At 44.3% G+C, this 10286-nt stretch overlaps 1 pseudogene across 1 annotated transcript; it reads left to right on the top strand.

Moving 5' to 3' along the window:
* Window positions 1-9432: 9432 nt before the first annotated feature.
* Window positions 9433-10286, top strand: LOC104986575 (annotated as a pseudogene). The gene has a single exon (XR_825049.1). The product of XR_825049.1 is annotated as a ferritin light chain pseudogene (transcript).

The following is a 10286-nucleotide window of genomic DNA, read 5'->3' on the forward strand; positions in this document are numbered from 1 at the left end:
CACAGTCCAACTCTCACATCCATACATGACCACAGGAAAAACCATAGCCTTGACTAGACGGACCTTTGTTGGCAAAGTAATGTCTCTGCTTTTTAATATGCTATCTAGGTTGGTCATAACTTTCCTTCCAAGGAGTAAGCGTCTTTTAATTTCATGGCTGCGGTCACCATCTGCAGTGATTTTGGAGCCCCCCAAAAAATAAATTCTGACACTGTTTCCACTGTTTCCCCATCTATTTCCCATGGAGTGATGGGATTGGATGCCATGATCTTCGTTTTCTGAATGTTGAGCTTTAAGCCAACTTTTTCACTCTCCACTTTCACTTTCATCAAGAGGCTTTTGAGTTTCTCTTCACTTTCTGCCATAAGGGTGGTGTCATCTGCATATCTGAGGTTATTGATATTTCTCCTGGCAATCTTGATTCCAGCTTGTGCTTCCAGTACAGCATTTCTCATGATGTACTCTGCATATAAGTTAAATAAGCAGGGTGACAATATACAGTCTTGACCTACTCCTTTTCCTATTTGGAACCAGTCTGTTGTTCCATGTCCAGTTCTAACTGTTGCTTCCTGACCTGCATACAGATTTCTCAAGAGGCAGGTCAGGTGGTCTGGTATTCCCATGTCTTTCAGAATTTTCCACAGTTTATTGTGATCCACACAGTCAAAGGCTTTGGCATAGTCAATAAACCTCTCCTCTTACTCTCCAATTTCTTTTTCCTTCTCCATTTTCTCTGATGGCTTTCTTTCCTCCATTTTTCTTCTCCAAATGGCAATTCTCTATGGTGTTCTCCTTAGTCCTTTTCTTGGTCTACTTTATACTCTGGGATATCTTGTTCTTGCCCACAGTGGACATTATCTCCTTATTTACAATTCTTATTTTCCATCTTTCTTTTTTTTTTTGGTTGTCCCATGTGGCTTGTGGAATCTTAGTTCCCTGACCAAGGATTGAACTTGGGCCCTCAGCAGTGAAACCATGGTGTCTTAATCAGTGGACCACTAGGGAATTCCTTCATTTTCCATCTTTATATAACTCTCTGTGACCTCCAGAGCCACATTTTCAATTGCCTTCTAGACATATCTACCTCATTACCCTTCAAACACCTCCAGAGTCTCTCTGTTCAAAACTGGACTTGGCCCCTTCCCTCTCCAAATATGTTCATCTTCTCCAAATGTCAACTAGTGGTATCTCCATCTATGCAGTTAGTCAGGCAAAAAAGTTGGAAGTTATTTTGCCTTCACCGTCAATCCAACTAGCCCTAGATGTTGGACAGGCTTAAAAAGAGAGTTGCTCCAATACATTGAACTAGAGCCATAATTTAAACATCTACATTTTGAAACAGAGGACTTTATCTATGTACGGCCTTTTCAAACTGCCTTTGGCCTACATTCTTCTCCGCTTGATCCGTGATAGCTGTTTTATTGCTAAATCTAGATTTTTCAATGATATCAAAGTAACTCCTTTTATCGTTGGACTTTTCCCCATGGTTAGGTATGGTTAATGCGTGTTGAGACTTTTTACCTTGTTGAGCTGGCCTTAGGCCTCATCTGCAGGTTCAGCATGTAGGGGAAGACCCAGCTGTTCTGTGCTATATCTCAGGCACAGGGAAGTCTGGGGAGGCACCGGTCCATGCAGAGGCCTTTCATCTGCTGTGGCTGCTATATACCCATGGCTCTAAGATACAGCTAAAAATATACTTTCAAACTGGGACAAAAGTTCTGCTCCTCCTATTTCCCCACTAGACATACTGCAAATTTAAAAAGTAAGCCTACAATGTTATGTGACAGCTTGGATGGGAGGGCAGTTTGGGGGAGACTGTATAATACATATATATGTAAGCCAAGTCTCCTTTCTGTTCACCTGAAACTATCACAACATTGTTAATCAGATATACCCCAATATCGGAGAAGGCAATGGCACCCCACTCCAGTACTCTTGCCTGGAAAATCCCATGGACGGAGGAGCCTGGTAGGCTGCAGTCCATGGGGTCGCTAAGAGTCGGACGCGACTGAGCGACTTCACTTTCATTTTTCACTTTCATGCATTGGAGAAGGAAACAGCAACCCACTCCAGTGTTCTTGCCTGGAGAATCCCAGGGACAGGGGAGCCTGGTGGGCTGCCGTCTATGGGGTCGCACAGAGTTGGACACAACTGAAGTGACTTAGCAGCATACCCCAATACAAAATTAAGTTTTTAAAAATAAAATTTAAAAAGGAAGCCTAGACGACAATGCATTGTAACATTGATTATAACTGTAATACTGGTTACATGTTTTAATATTTGCCAGACCCTAGCCTGATGTGTTATACACATGATCTCATTTAATCCTTGCAAGGGCCTACAAAATAGATACCAGTCTTATTCCCATTTTACAGAAAAGGAAACAGGCTCTGAGAGCTTAAGTAACTTTCTCTGATGCAAAGACCCTAGATTTACAGACTTCACTAGGCTCCAGCATAGTAGCTTGTTGGCACAGAACTCTAGCCAAGGAGGAATTAGCCACAGACACTCATGATGGCTTAGCACAACATTGGAGGGCCTGCCCGATTCCCAGCCCCACTGACTCCTCACCTGAGCCCTGTAGAATAAATTCCTGTTGGCTGCCGTCAGGTGGTTTGTGCTTCAGGCTGACCTCAGGGCATCAGCCCAGGTTAGGAGAGCTCCATTCCCTCTACCCTGGACTTATCTTGCTCCCTGGAGCTGTGGCAAGACTCCACCCACCAACCTGCCAACATTCTTTCTGATCACCAGCTACCATCTCAGGCCCAGTTCCTGGAATATATAATTTGTGGCAGGCACTGTGCTAGAGAAGACTCTTGGGAGTCCGTTGGACAGGAAGGAGATCAAATCAGTCAATCCTAAAGGAAATCAACCCTGACTACTCATTGGAAACACTGATGTTGAAGCTTTAATACTTTGGCCACCTGATGCAAGCAGCTGACTCTTTGAGAAAGACCTTGATGCTGGGAAAGATTGAGGGCAAGAAGAGAAGGAAGTGACAGGATGAGATGTTTGGATAGCATCACCAATTCAACAGACATGAGTCTGCACAAACTATGAGAGATAGTGAAGGACAGGGAAGCCTGGCATGCTGCAGTCCATGGGGTCACAAATAGTCAGACATGACTGAGCAACTGAACAAGAACAGCTGAGCAGGAGACAAAAACAGTGCCTAGCACATTTCCACTTGACACAATGATTAAAAAAATGTCTTTTTAATGATTTTAAAAATTTTTTATTGGAGTATAGTTGATTTACAATGTTTGTTCATTTCCATAAATGATTTTTAAATGAATGAATAGGCACTTCCCAGTGCTCTCTGGCCTACAGTCTACAGGGGAAGACAGATCAGTAAATATAACAGAAGTAGAATTCTAGGTGTGGGTTCTATGACAGGCAGAATATGAGAATTTCTAAGAGCACAGCATAGGGCATCTCCTTGAGACAACTTCTAGATGCATTTCCTACAGGAAGTAGGGCTTAAGCTGAGGCTGGAGGCATGATTTGGTTAGCCAAGTGAAGGAGGACAAGCCAAAGGGAGAATAAGAGGAAAATCTCTACCCACAGAAGGAAAAACAGGGAAGGGTGTACCTTACAGCTGAAACATCAGGGATTTCTGCAAAATACACCGGGCTTAAGTGCCAGATTGAGGCACCAGGCAAAAGAAAAGCCCATTCAAGGGGGGAAGTTAGAAGGGACAAAAAAGCCCATGACCCTTGCTGGCTCTGAGCACACAGGGACTTGGGACAACAGTAGACAGGGTGCAGCTAAGGGGATGGAGAGGAGCAAAACCTGGTTCTTCTGAGCTGTCTGCCAATGTCTCCCAAACCAGGAGATACGCTCAATTAAAGAGGGGCACCCCCAACAGAGGCAAAACCCCCTCGGGCTTCTGCTCTGGGCTGAAGCTGCCTCTGTATCTTCACAGATTGCTGACTCTTTAGTAGGACAAAGTAAAAGTGAAAAGCGTGAGGTAGTTCAGTCATGTCCAACTCTTTGAGACACCCTGGACTGTAGCCCACCAGGCTCCTCTGTCCATGGAACTCTTCAGCTCAGAATACTGGAGTGGGTAGCTGTTCCCTTCTCCAGGGGGTCTTCCCAACTCCAAGATCAAACCCAGGTCTTCTGCACTGCAGGCAGATAGATTCTTTACTGTCTGAGCCACCAGGGAAGACAGGGAAGCCCAGGAAATCTCCACAGATTGCTAACTCTTTAACAGGACAAAGAAAAGGTACAGTCAACATAAACTTTTCCCTCCTCTCTTTGAATGGACCAAAAATATTTAAACAGACTGTTTAATTCATGTTAATGGTCAGTGTTGAACAAACACAGGCATCCTTCTGTAAGAATGAGAAAACACAGAATGGTGACTGGACATATACAAAGATTTAGCAGGTCAAAAGAATACTGAGATGAGGAATTAGAACAAATGTTAATGCATAAATCACCTTTATGGCCCTAAGGGCAAAACTTAAGGGGAAAAGTTGCTAATTTGTAGGCTTACCAATCTTAGAGGCTACTGAATTTCTAAAACGATTCTTGCTAAGAAAATAATCATAGAATGTAAATCTATTCTGAAGATGAAAACTGTATTACTGACTTTTGAAAAGTCACAGAGGCAGTTAACAGAAGATTATATGTTGCAGCTGATCAAGTCAGTGAATCTGAAGAATAGATTAAAAGGTTCTAAAAACTCAGAGAGAAAGGACTGAGCAAGAAAGAGATAAGCCAATTGGAGAAAAGATTCAAGGAATAAACATGAATGTAATCAGATTCCCAGAAGAAAAGAACAAAGGAATAACAAAAGATAAGAAAGGTTCCAAGGAATAACAGAAGAAATTATCCCTGAACAGAAGTAAAACAATTTCATGAAGTAAAACAATTCCCTGATAATCTGGCAAAAATTAATATGAAAACTCAAAACTCCCTGACATTTTAAAATGTCAAACATCCAGGAAAAGTCCTACAAAAACCCAGGCAGAAAAACTAGTTATGGCAGCAGATTTCTAAGATTTAGATAATACAGTAACACTAGAGAATCAAGTATGATTTTTAGTGGGAAAGATTGTGCTCTACTTACATGCAAGTGAAACAGAAAAAAGTCTGGCATGCAAGAGTTCAGAAAAGATACCACGTATATAATTTTCCAAAACAAAGTTCAAAGAATTTCTCTCGCCTAGGAAACAATTTCAGGTAAAGATCCCAGGGACAGGAATGGCAAAAAACAAAAGCCCTAGTAAAAGACAGGTAAGCAATTTGGATCTAAACATCTCAGTTCACTTTGAGAATACCAATAATGATTCTAAGCTTTATTAATTATCTATTGCCACTTAACAAATTACCTTAAAACGAGTGGCTTGCTAGTATTTGAATCACTAGACTGAGTAAAGCAGAGTGACCTCCCCAGTGTGGGTGGGCCTCATCTAATCCAGTGAGGACCTGCAAAGAACAAAGGGTGGAGGAAGGGAAAATTTGTTCTCTCTGCCTGACTGAGCTGAGACATTGTCCCTCTCTCACTGTTGGACTGGGACATACATCACTGACTCTCTGGTCCTTGGGCCTTTGGACTTGAACTAGAACCTACATCATCAGTTCTGCCCAGTTCTCAGACCTTTGAACTCAAATGGGAACTACCCTACTAATTTTCCTAGGTCACTGGCTTGCAGACAGCAGATGGTGGGACATTTCAGCCTCCAAAGTCACATGAGCCAATTCTTATAGGCTATATATGTGCTTAGTCACTCAGTCATGTCCAGCTCTTTGCAACTCTTTGAATGGTAGCCCACCAGGATCCTCTGTTCATGGGGCTTTTCCAAGCAAGAATACTGGAGTGTGTTGCCATTTCCTTCTCCAGGGGATCTTCCTGACCCAGGGATCAAGCCTACATCTCTCAAATCTCCTACATGGCAAGCAGATTCTTTACCCGCTGAGCCATCAGGGAGCCATAAATATATATTCATGCATTCTGTTTCTCTGGAGAACTCCGACTAGTTACAGAAACACCATAGCTACTATATTCATCAAAGTGTGGTGGTGGCAAGGAACAGAAACCCATTCAAGTCAGCATAAGCGAAAGGGGGAATTTATTGTTTTACATAAGTGAAAAGACAGAGATAATCATGAAGGCTTCAGGCATGTCTTGATCCAGGGACTCAAATGATCTCATTTGGACCTCTCTCTCTCTCTCTCACTCTCAGTTCTTTAGAAAGACTCTCTCAATTCTGGTGGACAAAGTGGGATCAAGCAGCCCAAGACTCATATCCTAAAAGTTTAGCAACTCCAGAAGAGAGATTTTTAGTACACAAGTGCTGGGGAAAATTCTGATTGGCCTACATTGTGTCACATACTCATCCAGGAAGCAATCATTATAGCCAGAGTAGTAGGGAGCTCCAACTGGCCAGGACTATTTGAGTAATATATCAGTGTAAACTAAGTAAATGATGTCAATCATATGTAAGCTAATCTTAAAATATATTCACAAGTTATTTGACATTCCTTCCTTTGAAAGGGGCAATTTAATTCTTCCCTTAAATGTGGACCAAACTTAGTGACTTTTTCTTAATGAATAGAATGTGGCAGAAGTGATGATATGTGACTGCCAAGCCTAGATTATGAAAGACACTGCTCCTTTCACCTTGCACTCTCTTGGGCTGCTTGCTCTGGAGGAGGTCAGTCATGTTGTAAGGATCCTCAAGCAGTCCTGTCGAGACATCCAAATGGAGGAGGACCTCAGACCTCTCACAAACAAGCAGCACAAATTTGACAGCCATATGAGTGAGTCGCCTTCGAAATGAATCCTCCAGGTCCTAACCAAGTCTTCAGATGACTGTTGTCCCAGCTGACATCTTGACCATTAACATCATGAGAAACTCTAGAACCTTCCAGCTAAACCACACTTGAATTCATGACTCACACAAACTCTGAAGATAATAAGCATGTGTTGCTGTTTAAAGCCAGTGAGCTTGGGAATAACTTGTTCTATGACAATAGAGAGCTAACATTCATATCATAGCATGCATTCATTCAATATTGTGTTTTTAGCTCTAGAGGCATGGATGCATGTAGATTATTTAGTTTGGTTGCTGCAACCACATTGCATCCATCCATTTCCCTACTGCTAAGCTTTTTAAGTTGTTTCTGGTTTGTTTGTTGCTTTTGGTTTTGGGATATTTTCTGGCCTTTCCACGGCTTGTGGTATCTCAGTTCTCCAACCAGGGATTGAACATATGTCCCCTGCCATGGAAGCCCAAAGTCCTAACCACTGGGTCCCAGGGAATTCCCTGTTTTCTGTTGTTGTTTTCTTACAAACCGTACTGTGATGAGTATGGTCTTGTACTTGTACATGCTTCCTTGTAGAAAGACAACCAACGCTAAAATTCTTCTGGAGAGTGCCAATTTGTTCTCCAGAGTAAATATCCCTCGATGATCTTCCACTTGCAGAGTTTGAGGACCACTTCCCCTCCTACCCCCAAGTGCCCAGTGTCATTAATGCTGTCACTCTGAGAAGTGACAAGACTCTCATTGTTCTAATCTTCACTTCCCTGATGACGTATGACCACGCCCACTCAGAGCCTCCTGCTATCTGGCCACCCTCTTCCGGAACTCAGGAAATATACCTGGGGCCAGAGTCCTTGGGGACACTGAACACACTGCTCGTCTGAATACTCCAGTGGACGTTCATTTCCCAAGGAATTTCCCATGGTCATCCATCCCCTGCCTGATGAAATACCTAAAAACACCTCAGCCAACCAGCCATTTCTAGGGAGGATGCAGGCTGCAGACTGGGGTCAGGACTTACCCCGTTCCAGGCCTGGGAGCCAACTCTACCCACTATCTTCCCCTACGGGAAGGGGCAGCAGCCAACCAGGCTGTGAGCCAGGGTATAGAGTCTTCCATAAAAAACACCCAAGAATTCTGCCCTCTGGAGGGTGGCCCAATGGAGCAAAGGGGAAGATGGGGGAAGCAGACATCAGTAAGTTACCTGCTGGAGCTTCAGGCACCATGCTGAGTCTACACAGCCCTGCTTATCCCTGAGGACCTAGCCAGTGGGGGCCCAGGAACAGGGCCATGGCCCGGATTTGGCTCATAACCGGGCTGTTCTCATAGGCCCTGAGGACCAGCCCAGGCCTCAAGCAGTGTTTATCTTTCCTCATCCTGAATCATCCTACTCTAGCTACCAAGACAGAGGAACCAGAGATCAAATTGCTAACATCAACTGGGTCATAGAAAAAGCAAGGGAATTCCAGAAAAACATCTTCTGCCTCAATGACTATACTAAAGCCTTTGACTGTGTGGAGCACAACAAACTGTGGAAAATTCTTAAAGAGATGGGAATACCAGACCACCTTACCTACTTCCTGAGAAACCTATATGCAGGTCAAGAAGCAACAGTTAGAACCAGACATGGAAAAACTGGATCAAAATTGAGAAAGTAGTGCATCAAGGCTGTATATTGTCACTCTGCTTATTTACCTTATATGCAGAGTACATCATGCAAAATGCTGGGCTGGATGAATCACAAGCTGGAATCAAGATTGCTAGGAGAAATATCAATAACCTCAGATATGTAGATGACACCACCCAAAAGGCAGAAAGTGAAGTGGAACTAAAGAGCCTTTTGATGAAGGTGAAAAATGAGAGTGAATAAACTGGCTTAAAACTCAACATTCAAAAAACAAAGATCATGGCATCTGGTCCCATCACTTCATGGCAAATGGATGGGGAAAAAAATGGAAACAGTGACAGATTTTCTTTTCTTGGGCTCCAAAATCACTGTGAACAGTGACTGCAGCCATGAAATTAAAAGAAGCTTGCTCCTAGGAAGAAAAGCTATGACAAACCTAGACAGCATATTAAAAAGCAAGAGACATCACTTTGCTGACAAAGGTCCATATAGTCAAAGCTATGGTTTTCCCATGAGTCATGTACGAATGTGAGAGTTGGGCAATAAAGAAGAATGAGCACCAGAGAATTGATGCTTTCTAATTGTGCTAGAAAAGACTCTTGAGAGTCCCTTGGACAGCAGGGAAATCAAATTAGTCAATCCTAAAGGAAATCAATCCTGCAATTTCATTGGAAGGACTGATGCTAAAGCTGAAGCTCCAATACTTTGGTCACCTGATGCGAAGAGCCAACTCAATGGAAAAGACCCTGCTGCAGGGAAAGATTGAAGGCAAAAGGAGAAGGGGATGGCAGAGGATTAGATGGTTGGATGGCACACCAACTCAATGGTCATGAGTTTGAACAAGCTCTGGGAGATGGTGAAGGACAGGGAAGCCTGGCATGCTGCAGTCCATGGGGTTACAAAGAGGTGGACATGACTTAACAACTGAACAACAACAAGACTGCAGGGGACTTGTCTGTGTTCTTTCTCCTCCCAGTTCACTGAACTAGTCACCATGGGGAGGACTGCATGCAAGAGTACCAAAGGGGAAGTGCGCTGGGCGGCCCCGCGGATCTGTCTCTTGCTTCAACAGTGCTTGGACGGAACAGACCCAGGGACGCCCCTTGCTCCAGCCTCCGACCACCCTCCAACCTTTTTTCTAGTCGCAACCTTCGGAGTCAGCCACTCAGCTGTCCGTGATCACCGGGACCAGCCACCATTTTTTAACTCCTTATTATTACCGACCAATCATGAGCTCCCAGATTCGTCAGAATTATTCTACCGAGGTGGAGGCCGCCGTCAACCGCCCGGTTAACATGCAACTGCGGGCCTCCTACACCTACCTCTCTCTGGGCTTCTATTTCGACCGCGACGATGTGGCCTTGGAGGGTGTGGGTCACTTTTTTTGCGAATTGGCCAAGGAGAAGCGCGAGGGCGCGGAGCGTCTCTTGAAACTGCAAAACCAGCGTGGCGGCCGCGCCCTCTTCCTGGACGTGCAGAAGCCATCTCAAGATGAGTGGGGTAAAACCCAGGACGCTATGGAGGCCGCCCTTCTCGTAGAGAAGAACCTGAATCAAGCCCTGTTGGATCTGCATGGCCTGGCTTCTGCCCGCGGAGACCCCCACATCTGTGAATTCCTGGAGAACCACTTCCTAGATGAGGAAGTGAAACTCATCAAGAAGATGGGTGACCACCTGACCAACCTCCGCAGGCTGGCTGGTCCCCAGGCTGGGTTGGGCGAGTATCTCTTCGAAAGGCTCACCCTCAAGCACGACTAGGAGCTTCTGGAGACCAGTGGCCATTGAAGAACCCACCTAACATCAGGGCTGCCTGAAGCCCCTCTCTGCAGCTACTAGGCAGCTTTTTTAACACCCTGGAGCCCTCTCTCAAGCCTTGGACCATATGG

This window comes from Bison bison, unplaced genomic scaffold (assembly GCF_000754665.1).
Source record: "Bison bison bison isolate TAMUID 2011002044 unplaced genomic scaffold, Bison_UMD1.0 scf7180017864072, whole genome shotgun sequence".
NCBI classification, from domain to species: Eukaryota; Metazoa; Chordata; class Mammalia; order Artiodactyla; family Bovidae; genus Bison; species Bison bison.